A 14,521-nucleotide genomic window follows, 5' to 3' on the forward strand; every position below is an offset into this window, starting at 1 on the left:
ACTGACAACAGAACAGAAGTTCTAAATAGTACAGGTTTAGAACTGAAGGCACTTTATAACCTAAGTTCCAGGGCCGGATCAATGGGGGAGGCAGGGGGGGTAGTCTGCCCCCAGCGTCGCCAAAGAGGGGGCGCCAGGCGCAGTTGCCAGCCCCAGGGGCGCGCTGTCACCCCCGGGAACATGCCTGGGGAAAGGCGAACAGCGCAGGCGGCCTCCCAGCCACCCGTGCTGCCTTTTGCCTTTCCCGCAGGACAAGGGGTGGCCAGCTTGCGGGAAAGGCAAAAGGCAGCACAGGTGGCTGGGAGGCCGCCCGCGCCGTTCGCCTTTCCCCAGGATAAGAGGCATGCGGCAAGCCAGCCGCCCCTTGTCCTGGGGAAAGGCAAAAGGCAGCGTGGGTGGCTGGGAGGCCGCCCGCGCCGTTCGCCTTTCCCCAGGACAAGGGGCGCGCGGCAAGCCGGCCGCCCCTTGTCCTGCGGGGCAGGTGAATGGCGCAGACAGCCTCCGAGCCACTCGTGCTGCCACTAGCTCCGCGGCGCGTCAGGACAGCCGGCTTGCCACAGGGGTGGGGGGGCGCCCCAGTATGATGACGTCACGGGAGTGATGTCATCACACAGTGCCAGGATCATGTGCACGCTATGCGTGCTCACGTAGAGCCTGACTATGGTTGCCCTGGGTGCTGGCAACCGTAGATCCGGCCCTGCTAAGTTCTAACTACAGAAGTTCAAGATTGAAGGCAGTTTAACGCTGAAGTTAGAATTTGCAAATTATTTGCCTAAAATCTGTATGGATTTGTGTGTGTGTGTGGCTGTTGTAAATATTGAATATCGAACATTTTATATTTAATTGTAATATTTTGTTCATTTGTTTTTAAATTGTTATTTTGTATGCTTGTGTAGGAGATCTTGTATAAAACACTTTGGTTAAACCTTGTTTTTAATTAGCCTGTTTTCACAGTGGGATGTTTATTTTGCTTTCTCTGGTACCTGGCATTAAATTTTATGCTATGCATGGCCTAGTCTAAAAAAGCAACATTTATATCAAGTCTGGTTGTCATAACAAATGAGTTCAACACCCCTGGTTTACAGATTTAGAAGCAGTGATTAGTTTCTTGTCCAGTAGGTGGCAGTTGGAGCATGTTCTGACTCTGTTGCACTACTTGACCCTACTGATCCTGCCCGTTGAGATTAGAGGTGGGCACGGATTGCATAACAGACCTAATTTCCCCACGAATTTACCTAGTTCGTCGTTCGCGAACACGCAGGCCGTGGGCGCGTGTTCTTTTCACAAAAGTGCCAAACTTTGGGGCATTATGTCCGTTGGCCCGTTATGCCAGGATTCCTGCCATCCCCGCTCAAACAATTTCCTAGGCAATGGTGTGAAGCCACCTTCCCCATTTGGAACACACCAATCCCAGTCCAGGAAACCTTGATTGGCAGCTCTGTCAGCCAAACAGAGCGCCTAGTGTTTCTGTATAAAAGACAAAGTGCGCGAAGCCCCGCTTCATTTTGCTGGCGCGGGGACGCGAGTTAGCTTAGCAACTGCTTGAGTGGGGAAGGGTTTTTTTTTGCGAGAGCGCAGCTTGTGCCTTAGGAAGGGCTTTGGGGCTTCGTTTGCAAGAGAGCTTACTCTATTCTCCATTCCTGTATAATTTTTTTCGCCTTTCAATTCTGGTTTTCTTGAGAGCACTTTTAAAAAAAATCCTTTTACCGTACTATCGGGTTACTCTGATTTCTTTCCACTTTCAAATCCTTGGGTTCTGGGGCTCAACCCCCCCCCCCTTATTTCTGGGTTGCTGGTAGATTCTATTGTGCTCTGACCCCACCCACTCGCAGACCCGCAGTGGGTGCAAGGCAGTTTTGGGTGCTGTCTGCTTGAGTTCTTTCCTTCTTTCCCCCACTTTCTTTCTTGGCTGCTGAGGTGCAAGAGGAGACTGCTACTGGCCTCTGTGAAACACCCACTCTCTGACGACTGGCAGTATGTTTTGGGTGCTCTCTGCTTGACTTCTTTCAACGCCTTTCTCTCCCTAAATAGTGGGTGACTTTGGGGGAGCTTTCCTGCCTGGCTTTTTGAGGTGCAAGGGCGGGCTGCTACTGGCCTCTGTGAAACACCCTGTAATGATTTCAAGAAATGGGTGCATGTGTCTTTAAATGCTTGGTTTGAGCTAGGTGAAGACTGGGGGGTGAGAGAGGGAAGAGTGAGTGATGTGATTGGTTGATGACTGAGAGTGTGGGTGGAGTGAATGCAGTTTGAGACTGACAGTAGGGAGAGAAAAGTTTCAGCCAGAAGAAAGCAGGCTAGCTGTGTGCTGCCTGAGTATACTGAAGTGTTTATGAGAGAAATATAACCTGTGTGGAACCTGAACTGAGCATGTTTGTGAAAGGACACTCAGTCGGGGAAAGGGAGGCCAGCTGTGTGCTGCCTGAGCAGGTTTAATATTTCTGTGAATGAGAGTCAGAGAAAGAGAGGCTAGCTGTGTGCTGCCTGAGTATACTGAAGTGTTTATGAGAGAAATATAACCTGTGTGGAACCTGAACTGAGCATGTTTGTGAAAGGACACTCAGTCAGGGAAAGGGAGGCCAGCTGTGTGCTGCCTGAGCAGGTTTAATATTTCTGTGAATAAGAGTCAGAGAGGCTAGCTGTGTGCTGCCTGAGGAGTTTTAAGCATTTCTGTGAGACAAATATTGAGTTAGAGAAAAAGAGGCTAACTGTGTGTGAAGCCTTGGAAGAGATCTGTGTGAATGAGAGTAAATGAAGTAACTTTAAGAACCGAGAACTACTTTTATGAAACCAATACGCTTCTTAACTAAATAAAAGTTTATTTTGTTTTATTATATCCCAGTGTAGCTGTCATTGCTATATTCCATTCCTATCCTCAGGGCCACATAGAACCACGAAGGAGCCTGACGCTTTGGGAACATTACCAAAGGGAAAATTTAAATAAAATATCTTGGAATAAAATATTCCTGGTGGCAGCAGACTACCCAGAGGGTTAAGGGATAGATTAAAAGAAAAATCTACCCCAAGGAAAGTAAAGATCATAACACACCCACCCTCTGGCGACCGGCAGCACGCTTTGGGTGCTCTCTGCTTGACTTCTTTCAACGCCTTTCTCTCTCTAAATAGTGGGTGATTTGGGGGGAGCTTTCCTGCCTGGCTTTTGAGGTGCAAGGGAGGGCTGCTACTGGCCTCTGTGAAACACCCACCCTCTGGCGACCGGCAGCACACTTTGGGGGATCTCTGCTTCACTTCTTTCAAAGCCTTTCTCTCCCTAAATAGTGGGTGACTTTGGGGGAGCTTTCCTGCCTGGCTTTTTGAGGTGCAAGGGAGGGCTGCTACTGGCCTCTGTGAAACACCCACTCTCTGATGACCGGCAGCACGCTTTGGGGGATCTCTGCTTGACTTCTTTCAACGCCTCTAGAGTGTCTTTTGTGGTGCATTCTTCCCTCTCTTCTGGGGTCCAGCTGGGTGCCACTTGGCTCTGCCCTACCCTGCTCCAAGCTTTTGGGGCTCTGTGCTTCATTTAAAATTCCTACTTGTTTGTAGAGATCTTTTCCCATAGCACCATGAGGGTTGGAAAGAGGAATAAGAGTGGTCATGGTGGGAAGAATTGCAAAAGTTGTCTTGGGTGCCCATCGGTGCCCAGTACCAGTGGTACCAGGGACAGGGAGACCTCAGAGGCAGCACCTCGTTCTACAGCTTCGCTTTTGGGGATCGAAGAGCAGTCAGGAGAGCTCTTAACGTTGCCCGTGGAAGATCAGCTGCTAACACTCTCTGTGGTGCGATCTCAGGGGGCACCGGAGGGTCCAGCAGAAACATCCAGCTCTTTCCCATCCCAACCTCCTGTGGCTTCCCCTGCCTGCACTCCACCACCACCCCCAGCCCAGCCCCACACCTCAACCATTAAGGCTTTGTCCTCCTCCTGAGCCACAGATTCCTGGTTGCCGCTTTAATCCCACACTTTGGCAGCACTTCCGAACCCTCCCAAATGACCCCTGTTTGGTGCGTTGCCAGGTCTGCAATGCCATGGTGCGTAGGGGTGTGGACCCCAAACACTTGTCGTTCAGTGTCCTCCGCAGGCATCTGCAGAGACATCATCCGAGCCTGCTGTCTCAAGAAAAACCATCAAACAGTGGGGTCAAGAGGGCTGCTGAGCAGGGAGAAAGGCAAGTGGAATGGGAGTCCACCCCTAGTAAGAAGGCTCACACCCCTGAGAGTGCTGTGGGTGGGAGTGGAACTTCTAGGCAGGCTACCCTTCAGGAACTTGTTCCCTCGGGCTCGTCGCTACCAAGCAAAAGATTCAGGGGGAAGGCTCAGGAGGCAGGAACTTGTGTACTGGCTGAGATGATAGCCCTGGATGGACTCCCTTTGTCTGTGTTGGAGGGTGTGGGCTTTCACTGGGAACTGCATCATTTTGCACCCTGGTTCAAAATCTCCCTCCTTCCACCAAGGGCAGGTAAGGGTCAGTCAGAATAGGGGAGGGGAAGTTGTTGTTTGTCTAAGTCTTTGGAAAAGTGATAATTGAGGAGTGTTACATGAGAACCTTTGGTGGGGAAAGTCTACTCAAGTGAAAATCTGTGAGAAAAACAAGGCCTTTCTGAATCGAACCAGTTCTCGAACCAGTTCTCAAACCGGGCCGGTCCGTTTAAAAGTTTGTGGTCCGTGAAAGTCCATGGACCACAAACCGGTGGTCCATGGCCGCCTCCCATTCCGTGCCCATCTCTAGTTGAGATTATTCCGAGTGTCTCTCTACACGAGATGCCTTGGCCCGTGTTCGTCAAGTGTAAGGAGATGTTAGTGTCAGCCTAAGGATGACAGGATATGGCAGGTAGATCCCTGGATCATTTCAGCAAGACACAGGTCCTTAGCTAAATGACTTTTATTCAGGAAATCAGTTCTTTTCCATATGCACAGGTCCATAGGAGTACATGAAGTAAAATGCATATGAGCATGGCAACTTCTCTTTGAAAGGAATAAGTATTAAGGCAGTTACAAGGCTATATACTCAAACAACCCCCTCCCCGCTAAACCACAAGTTCAGAGGCAGTCTGGGAAACATTTTCAGAGTTCACACACTAGGCAGACAAGATACTGAGAACTGCAACGTTTCAGACACCCAAGGACAGTCCAGAAAATATCCATGGGAAAGATTGTCCGCCGCTTTGCCAGCTGCCTGACTATGCTGCGGAGAGGAGAAACTAAAGTGATTTTCAAATGCTAAGGTACTCACTAGTTACAACATGAGATCAGGTACAATACTTAGGCAACTCAGAACAATAAACATCAGACGTAACAGTGGCATGGATGAATGGGTACAGTCAAACATGACAGTTAGCCAGGAAGCGTAGTTTTAAAAGACTGAGCCAGTGGCAATAGCTCCTCAGAGGGTTTTTTTAAAATTTCATCTTCACCTCCCAAAGGATCTGTCAGTTTCACCTCTTCAGTCTAAAACTGTGTGGGCTCACAACTAGAGGACAGGGAGGAATGGAAATGGGCAGGAGCTGCCTTCCAGAGTTCCGCTTGGATCTGAAGAGGTTATAATGGACTGAAGCTTCCCGTCTGGCATTTAACAGCCCCTTCACACAGTGTATAGCAAAAACTTTGCCCTGCTGCTGGCTCTGTCTTTTAAAATTACCCTTTCAGACTAACATTGCATCTCCTGACACAGGTTCTTCATGTGTCAGATGCCTTGTATAGAGAGACTCTAATGTAAAATGGAGGACATCATGAGCAAGACATTCTGGATTGTTCCCTGGAGGATATTTTGTGAGATAAAGATATAATGGGACCAGGTTAGGATTGGCTTTGGTAGGAGCTTTTTGGTCTCATTATCTCCTTATTTCACAAAAGAAACTAATCACTATTAAAGAATGGAAGAAAAATCTTCTGTTTTTATGCAGGAGGCTTAAAAGCGGATCTTGGGTCAGATAGGTTTGTAATACGAATGTTAAAATTGCCCTTGGCTGGAGTACTCATTGCCTTTGCAATGAGTACTATGTAGAAAACTATAATGAAAAGTTACTATACTTGCCATATTTCTATGTAATAAACTACTTTTTAGTACCAAGTAATCTCTTCATGGTTCTTTTATGGTTGCCACAACTGGCCATTAACTGCATGTGTTATACTTTTGTGAAGAAAAGGGACATGGTGTATCGGTGGGCTGCTAAGCACCTGATCTGCTTATGGTGCCCAGTGACGGGGAGAAGTACAACAGGAATGACTGGAGCCACTTAAAAGACGGGAAGATTTTTAGAGAAGCCATTGCAGGCTTCATGTGGAGAAACCTAGGACAATGAAGTGGATGTGGGAAGGGGTTACATTAGTTGGATTTTGAAATGGTTTTCAACACCAGACTATGACTGTTTTGTTTTTTCAGTAAAGCCAATATTTTTTCTTTTAAGAAACCATGATACACTTTTATGGTTCCTAATTAAAGATCACTAGATTACACATTGTAAAGTGTGGCTTATCCACTTACAGTATCCACCTCCCTCCCCCCTTTTTGGCTGCTAAAGGAAAAAAACCAAGCCGGGGGGGGGGATCTCAGAAAGGTCGATTGCCAATCCACTGTTAGTGCAGGCTTCAGTAGGGGTGCACCACTTTTAATTTTCTAAAATGAAAGTCTACAGAATTTGAGGGGAGGGGGAACTGCTGGAGGGTGGGAAAGCATAGGATAAGCTGGTTTGAAAACAGACACCACTGTACCCTTTTATGAGTTTGAAAATGCCACCCAGAGGGAGAGGGATTATCTGGTAGCAGAAAGAGGTTGACAAAATGTTGACCATTAATTTGAAGAATAGCTATTCTGAGAGACGCATGGCCAGCATCCACTGTGACAACATCACAATTTACTGTGATGTTTCTGTCAACTCGAGAGCGGCAGGGATGCCAAGACAGTGGAGTTATGCTACTCAAAGTTCAAAAGGATTAAGAGTACCTTTATGAATGCCCTCAAAACATGGCAGGGCATCCGCAAGGAGAGGGGTAGGCCACCCCACTTACAGCTTCTCCTGAGGCTCTGGGAGGGCACCTAGAGAATGAGGTGGAAGAGCCAATGCCATGAAGGTAATTTTTTAAAAAGGCCTTGACTATCATTGCCAAAAGGTATGTCTCACTTTATAATTTCAATGTTGATGTGTTTGTTATCAAAAGTGTCCTTCCCAAATAAGTTCCTTAAATATTTCCCAACGTTATTCACCCATATTTGGACTGTATGCAATGGCCTTTGAATGTGAAGTACGCAGCATTTGAGTAACACCTCCTATGCTTTTCACTAATCGTATGTGCATTAAGCACTTATCATTCACAAATAAAGTTCTTTGAAGCATGGCCCAGCCCCTCTATGTGAGCAGCACTTTCCCCATGTCTCTTCAATTCTTCTCCATCTCTGTGGAGATGGTGAAGAAGCTTGCAAGCTTCTGGAGCTGGACATGTGCTGTATGAGCTATTATTTTGCAACTCTCCACTTGCTTGTAATTTTTTTTAGTATGACATGACCCTGAAACATAGGACAGGCTACATAGGTTTAAAATGCCTCCTACGTTTGCCACAATTTCCATATACCTTAAATATTTTCCACTGTTAAGAAATTTTTTTTTGTGGTTTACAATGACCCTGCAATGTAGGGTAAGTTGTACTGGTAGGAAATGAATTGTATGCCTGCCTGTATTTACATGGACCATAATTGCTCGCCAATCTTTACTAATAAGTTGTTTGTAGTTTACACAAGCTCCACAGTATAGTGAAGGCTTCATTTCTATAGGAGGCCCCCTATGCTTGCAAACACTTCCATGCACATCAACATTCATTTTTCATAATCGGTAAGGTGATTCCCACCAACAAAGACACTACTGTTTTCGGTAGCCAGCATTACTTCCATGTACCCTGAGTAATTTGCTTGATTCCTACACCCATCCCTGCCATTACCAAAGCAATGTTACCTTTTGTACTATGAATACTATGCCCACTGCCTTGATGTCCCCCATAGGAGTTTCTCCCCACCATGTTACTGAATGCATTACCTTTTCTACAAATGGCATCAACATGGCAGAGGAGCGTGAATAGTGGGAAGCTATTAGTGGAAGAAGAGAATGAGGAGGAGATGGGACAACCTTCATCAGGGCTCCAGGAGGCTTCTCCCTCACCAGTGGCAAGTAAATTCCCTCTCCTATAAAGGGAAACACCTATTGCAGCACTGCAATACACACCCAATAGAGACTCACTGGTCAACTCGCGGTTACATTTTTTGTTATTTTGGACCACCCACCAGCAGCAACATCTACTTTCCAGGAAGAACTTCGAAAGGTTATGCCCCCAAAAAGGGAGGTGTCATTGGAGACACTACAAGAGGGATTAGAGTCTCTTCAGAACAGCTGCATGAGTGCCTGTAAGTACACTCCCTATTTAGGATTGTATAATCATTATTGCATTTATTAAGCAAATGTAATTATGTGTTCCTCCCTCCAACAGTAAAATCCATCAAGAAGCAAGAGAGAGTGGAGAAAACAGACGCTGGACAAAATTGTTGCAGAGCTAAAACAGATATGGCTCAATTGAAATGCAGCAGGAGTTGACTCTAGTTTTGTAAATAGTTCAGTTATCATATTTATGCTTTTTCTTGAAGGATTGCTTTCTATAGGTGACAAATATTTATTTGGTATTCTGAGATATAAACAAATAATTGTGCATGGGTTAATGTTATGGGGTGGGAATTTAAAAACAAATTGTCAGTTTTCATACTGGCAGCAACACTGTGGGTAATCATTCCCTCTACCCTAAGTTGAAATACAATGCTTTTTCATTTTCCAGTAGCTTTTATTAATGGAACAGATAAGTGAAATTTGTGGAACAACAACCCAAAAAAGGCAAAGTGACTGTTGCACTCCAGCACTTTAAAGATGCCCTACGGGCTGTAGAGATTCCTTTTGTATTTCATACAAGAATGCTTCTCACATCTGGGGACATTGTACACAATAGCATTCTGGTTGCCAGAAGTAGGTTCCTCAGAATGGGTTTTGGGGGTTTTTTGCAATGGTTTTTGGCTTTTTTCCCAGCCAGTAACTCACCCACAGATTCAATGGCACTGGCCGCTACAAGTATTGCTTCCATATCCTGCTGCATCTTTTCCTTGAACTCTTGTGGTCTTCTCTGGCATCCTTCAGTAGGGCTGAAGTGATCCTCTTTTTACTCATGACACTCTTCTTGTGCCAACTTCTCTCTGTAGTGGCATTTGGAAAGGCATTCTATCAGTTGCACACAGTATCAGAATGTGCTTGGCAACATCACTGAGCAATGCAACCCAGTGCTTCCTGCTCCTCGCATTCACTAACCAGCTGGAGACAACTCAGCTACACTCCAAGCCTCTTCAAAGGTTGAAGTCTCTGCTGCTGAATAACACACAATAACACTCAACAAGAAAAAAAACCTTGTTATGATTAAAGAATGTAGTTAGTTTACAATCTCCCAGATTTTCTACCCACAGGTGGTTTACAACATGTTTATTTCCTACCTTTTAGCTTCTAATGTACCCTGCAATATATGTTAGCATGAGTATTTTTGTTTGGCCAAAGGCCAGCCTGTTGGTTTTACTCCTCCCTTCGTCTTCAACTAACACACCAATCCACACCAGGATGTCATTTCTGTAAAACACACACAGACAAACGATATACCCAGGATGTTCAACCATGTATATTTTGCTATCAAAGAACAGGTTGGGGCCTTAGGATACCCACTGACACATCCCAGTCGGAGGAGTTTACAGGAAGCACACCACACCACCAGTAGACTTTATGGTTGAGGACACCATCTCCCAAAACACACAGATACTTCATGAAGAAGGAAGACACATTGTAGTTCAGTGAGCACAACGGAGAGTTGAAAGCATTATTTCCTGGCTATTGGGCAAGGTTGCCTGAGAAGGAGATGCTGCTTCCTTCCCTGAAACAAAAAGATCACAGCTGCCATTTGGAGATTTTCAGCAAAATAACTTTAAAAAAGAATAAGTCACCTACTTAGATAATTTAGTGAACACACACAATTTCATTAAATCAACAAATGGAGACAGTGGTTTAGTGATTCTCCAATCTGCCACTGCAGATTGCCAGATCATGAGGTGAGTGGGGATTCAGCATTGACTGGCATAGGCAGCCTAAAAAACTGCAAAAGTAATTGCCCTGGGTAACATAAAATAATGTTGATGTAAGACAACTTAAAATGAAGAACACTTGGTTTTGCTTGAGGTTAGAGCCCAAAAAATGAGTATGTGGTTCTGAAACCACATGTCCAGACCCATTGCGCTGAAGCTGCCCTTGCCCTCATGATTTCTAAAAATTTAATGGCTAAAAACATTAAGCCTTTTGGGCATCATTAATTGCTGCAGCCATGGAGGGATTCTCTAGTCCCTCATCAGGAATTGCTGACTCACTGATTAGTGATTAGCCCCTTTTCTTCAGGGAGGGGGCTTTCAATTCCACCCACTGCTTATAGCCTGAAGATACTCTTTGCCCCAATGATGATTCTGTGGGCATGTATAAGAATTGCCATTTTCCACTTCAAACAAGAGACATCCAAGAAAACCCATTAAATCAAAAAAGCACAGGAAGCTAAACCTCTATTAAACCCCACTGTTGAAAGTGATTTGCAATCTTCAAATAAACCCATGGATTGGGGAGAGGATACTGTTCCCAGGCACTACTAGTTGACTCAGAGCCAAGCTACAAGTGACGAATTACACTTGCTTGGCAAGTGAACAGACTCAAGTGTATTCCTCTCTGTTTACTTGCCATTCACTTGCTCTCCAGTTGATCAAGTGGAGAGCAAGTGAATGGCAAGTGAACAGGTAGGAATACACGTGAGTCTGTTCACTTGCCAGGCAAGTGTAATTCATCACTTGTAGCTTGGCTCTGAAAGTTCGCCCACATGGCAATTCTGTGCACATGTGCAAGAATAGGCATTTTCTCAAAGAATAAATCATCATCAGTATATCGCTATCAGGATTTTTTTAAAAAAACCTCTTAGGTGCCCAAGTGCATAATTGAATTTTTAACAGATTTTCCCTATTGTGACCAAGGTCTGCCACTGCAGCAGAACTGTAAATGTAACCAGCAATTTTGGGGTATTGGAGCCGTGGGGGAGGGAGACAACACAAAGGAACAAAACAAGGATTATGCATTCTCTACAAGGACAGTTCTGTGGAACTGCAGTGGTCATCCATAAAGGCAAGTTGAACAGTCTTGATGCAGTCCATGATCATGGTGTCATCTTGATCTCCCTCACCAGGAATATTTTCAACAGCATTAGGAATATTTTGTGATGGACTGAAGGGACATTAAACAGAGTAATAATTTCTCCTTTCAAGTTAAGTCCACCATAGGGTACAAGTTTGGGAAAACAAGTACCCAGCAAAACTCACCAGACTCAGCAGGCATTGAGCAACAAATATGTTTCAGCTGATGGTCAGCAGATGGTGTGAAAACAGTTCTTCTGACTCCCACTCATTTCTTCCACAATCCTTCTCTGAACGTCATCAACTGTTTGAAAGAAAAGTCTTCTTGTCAGCTTCTGAGACTTAACACTAGCATTCTCCAAAGAATGCTGTGAAGTTCTCAGTAGTAGGGGCATGTTGTGGGAGAATTGCTGGATTGGTTGTGTGCCAGCACATGTTTTTACTCTTGCCATAGAGTTTTCATCTTAGTCCTTCATTCTAGGGCTAAACATTTGTGTCAATGGCTTACCATCTGCTCTGCTATTCTTCCAAAAATGTCTATGTCACAGTGCGAGGTTGGCAGAGCCTCCAGCACCTTCTCGTCATACCATAAAGCAAAGAGATCCAAGGTCTCTTTTTGCTGCCAAGTGACCCCATGAAAATCACCAGGCTTGTTTTGTTTTGAACTGACAAATTCAGCCAAGCAGAAAAGCAAAAGGAAAATGTTATAAATAGTGCTTCTATCTAGAGTGGAAAAGATGTTTCTTCTACTATGTTCAAAGATAACAGCCACCAGTGTAGTGTTTTGATTGGGTAGTTCAGTTAATGCTCACTGTTGATTAGCTAAAGGGCTGGCAAAAAGGGATGGCAATTTACTGCTCATAGTACATAAATGTGCATGTGCAAGAATCATCATTAGCCCAACACAGAAGGGAACATAAGCTGAAGAAAAACATGCACTTACACAAGAACCAACATTAAATACTACACTTGATAGTTATATCCAAAGTTGAAATAAATCACTTTAAGATATAAACTATTAGCAACTGTTAAATGAACCTGCTTTCATAGTGATATAGCACTATTGCTGGGTTATGATTATGATTAGTAGAGTATTGCACAGCAGATAAAGAATCACAGAGACATGCGTGTTCAGCTTCTAAAATAATGTTTACTACATAAAGGATAAAATAATAAGGGTTACATTGGAGAAAAAATAAAGAAGAGCAAACTTAGTTCCTACATCCTTACATGCTGGAGATAACAGTGCAACTGACTAGAGAGCAATGACGTCCTGGACAAAGGAAAGAATGTTAATTGCCCCCAATAAACCTGGTCAGCCAATAGTCAATCCTAGATTTGTTCATTAGGCATGCAACTCCCCTTTGCCCTGGCGGGAAGAGTTACTCGACATCTAACTGGCCTCAAGCTAACTAATTATGCTTAGCTAAACGCAAACAGATTAACCCTTTCATGACAGAAGAGAATGACACTTGTAAATTCCCAACAACTATTAGCACCAATTTTTTTTAAAAAGGAAGTGGGGGAAAGAAAATCACTCTTTTCCCACCACCATTGCTAACACCAAGCAAAAAGCAGACATCAAAAGTAGGACAGTGGTTGCGGCACAGTACCTTTAAAAGAACTAAAAAGAGTTGGTCCTATTCATCTCAATATAGTACCCTAAGGTTAATATAATTATCTCCTGGGAGGAAAGGGGGGGAGGGAAAGGGGGAAAGGGTAGAGACAAATCATCACAAGGTGGGCAGGAAAGGGATGGGAGAGTGCAGAGCAAAGCAAAACAAGACAAAATTATGCAAGGGGCGGAAAGCCAATTCAAAATTGTTCTGGAAAAAAATCAGGGCCACAGCACTCACCAAAAAGTTGGAGAAAACCCTAAGACAACTGAAGTGACAATCAAAGGCACCAAATAGTGTGCAGTAATCAGACCCAAAACTAGGGCCAGAACCAAGGAAATTAATCTCTGTAGAAAGCCTAAAATTATGTAAGTTTATGAACTTTTATATAAGTCCCTCTGAGTCATATGCAACTCTGAACCGACCCTGACTTGTCAAGGAGACAAGAATTGTTCTTGCTTGGCAGTGGAGGGTGCTGAGGTTCTGCTTTGCCTCCATCCTTCCTTCCTCTGATTTTTTGAAACTTTGGAAATGTATTGTTCCCCTTTCATATCACCTTGAACTTTCTTTGAAAAACATGGAATGTTGAGGACAGAGTTTTCAATAAAGGCAGGGGATAGAATGGGGAAATTAGCTTGTTCAAATCCTTAACTTTTGGTAAACTGAAAAGCATGAGATATAAAACCCCCTATAAGCCCTTCAAAAACTATTTGGGACTGGCAGGAAAAACACCCCTCTTGTGCACTGTATCAGTCACTTTAAGAACTAGATCAGCAGCATCTTGTTATCTAACCTCAAACCTGTTGATAAACTATCCTTTGTGATGTCTTCTCTTTAATGTTAGTTAAGATGGTTGCCATCACTACACTCCCCCCCCCACCTCCATAAAAGCTTGAGTGCTGAAATCTGGAACTAGTTTAATTAGCTCCCCTCTTAAGCCCAACTAAATAAAACTTTCTTGCTCAGAAGTAGTAAAATTCTGAATACCAGTGTGGAAGGGACAGATTGGGGGCATCTGGTTGGCCACTGTGAAACATCATGCTGGATGAGATGGAAGTTCTCTGTGGTGGCCTCATCTTATGAAATGACCTGTCTGAAGAAGTCAGGAAAGCTCCCACTCGCCTAGCTTTCCACAAATAACGCAAAACCGAAATATTCAGGAAGGCTTTCGTACACAAGTAAAGGGGCTGTGCTGTACAGAAATGGTTCAGAAATATGCTCTGGTAAAGAGATGGGGCAGTAGACTGTGCTATTGTGTACTGTCTGTTGCTGCAAGTGCGCTCTTCCTACGTAGTTTCTGTGGTTTAGTATATCATGTAAAATCGCTTATATTTTGTTTTGGCTCTGTAGATCAGATTTCCACTTATTTTCAAATTTCTGCAATCCATACCATATTGTATTATTGATTGTCCCAGTCATTGATCGTAGTTAGATTTCATAATCTGCCTTGAGTTTCAGTGAGAAAAGCAGACTATAAAAAACATAAATAAAAATAAAATAAAAAATTGGTCTAATCCAGCAGCCAAGGTTATTCTTATTGGAGAACAGCAGGTTTCCAAGGCACTCCAACTCTGCAGCAATGTGGGTAGAAGGCTGTGTATGTTCTATACTAAAAGGAAAAACGGGGATTCTGCAAGATAACCCACATTTTGTGATTCATATAAATTACGCATATAAAATA

The sequence above is a fragment of the Eublepharis macularius genome, chromosome 2 (genome assembly GCF_028583425.1).
Source record: "Eublepharis macularius isolate TG4126 chromosome 2, MPM_Emac_v1.0, whole genome shotgun sequence".
NCBI lineage: Eukaryota > Metazoa > Chordata > Lepidosauria > Squamata > Eublepharidae > Eublepharis > Eublepharis macularius.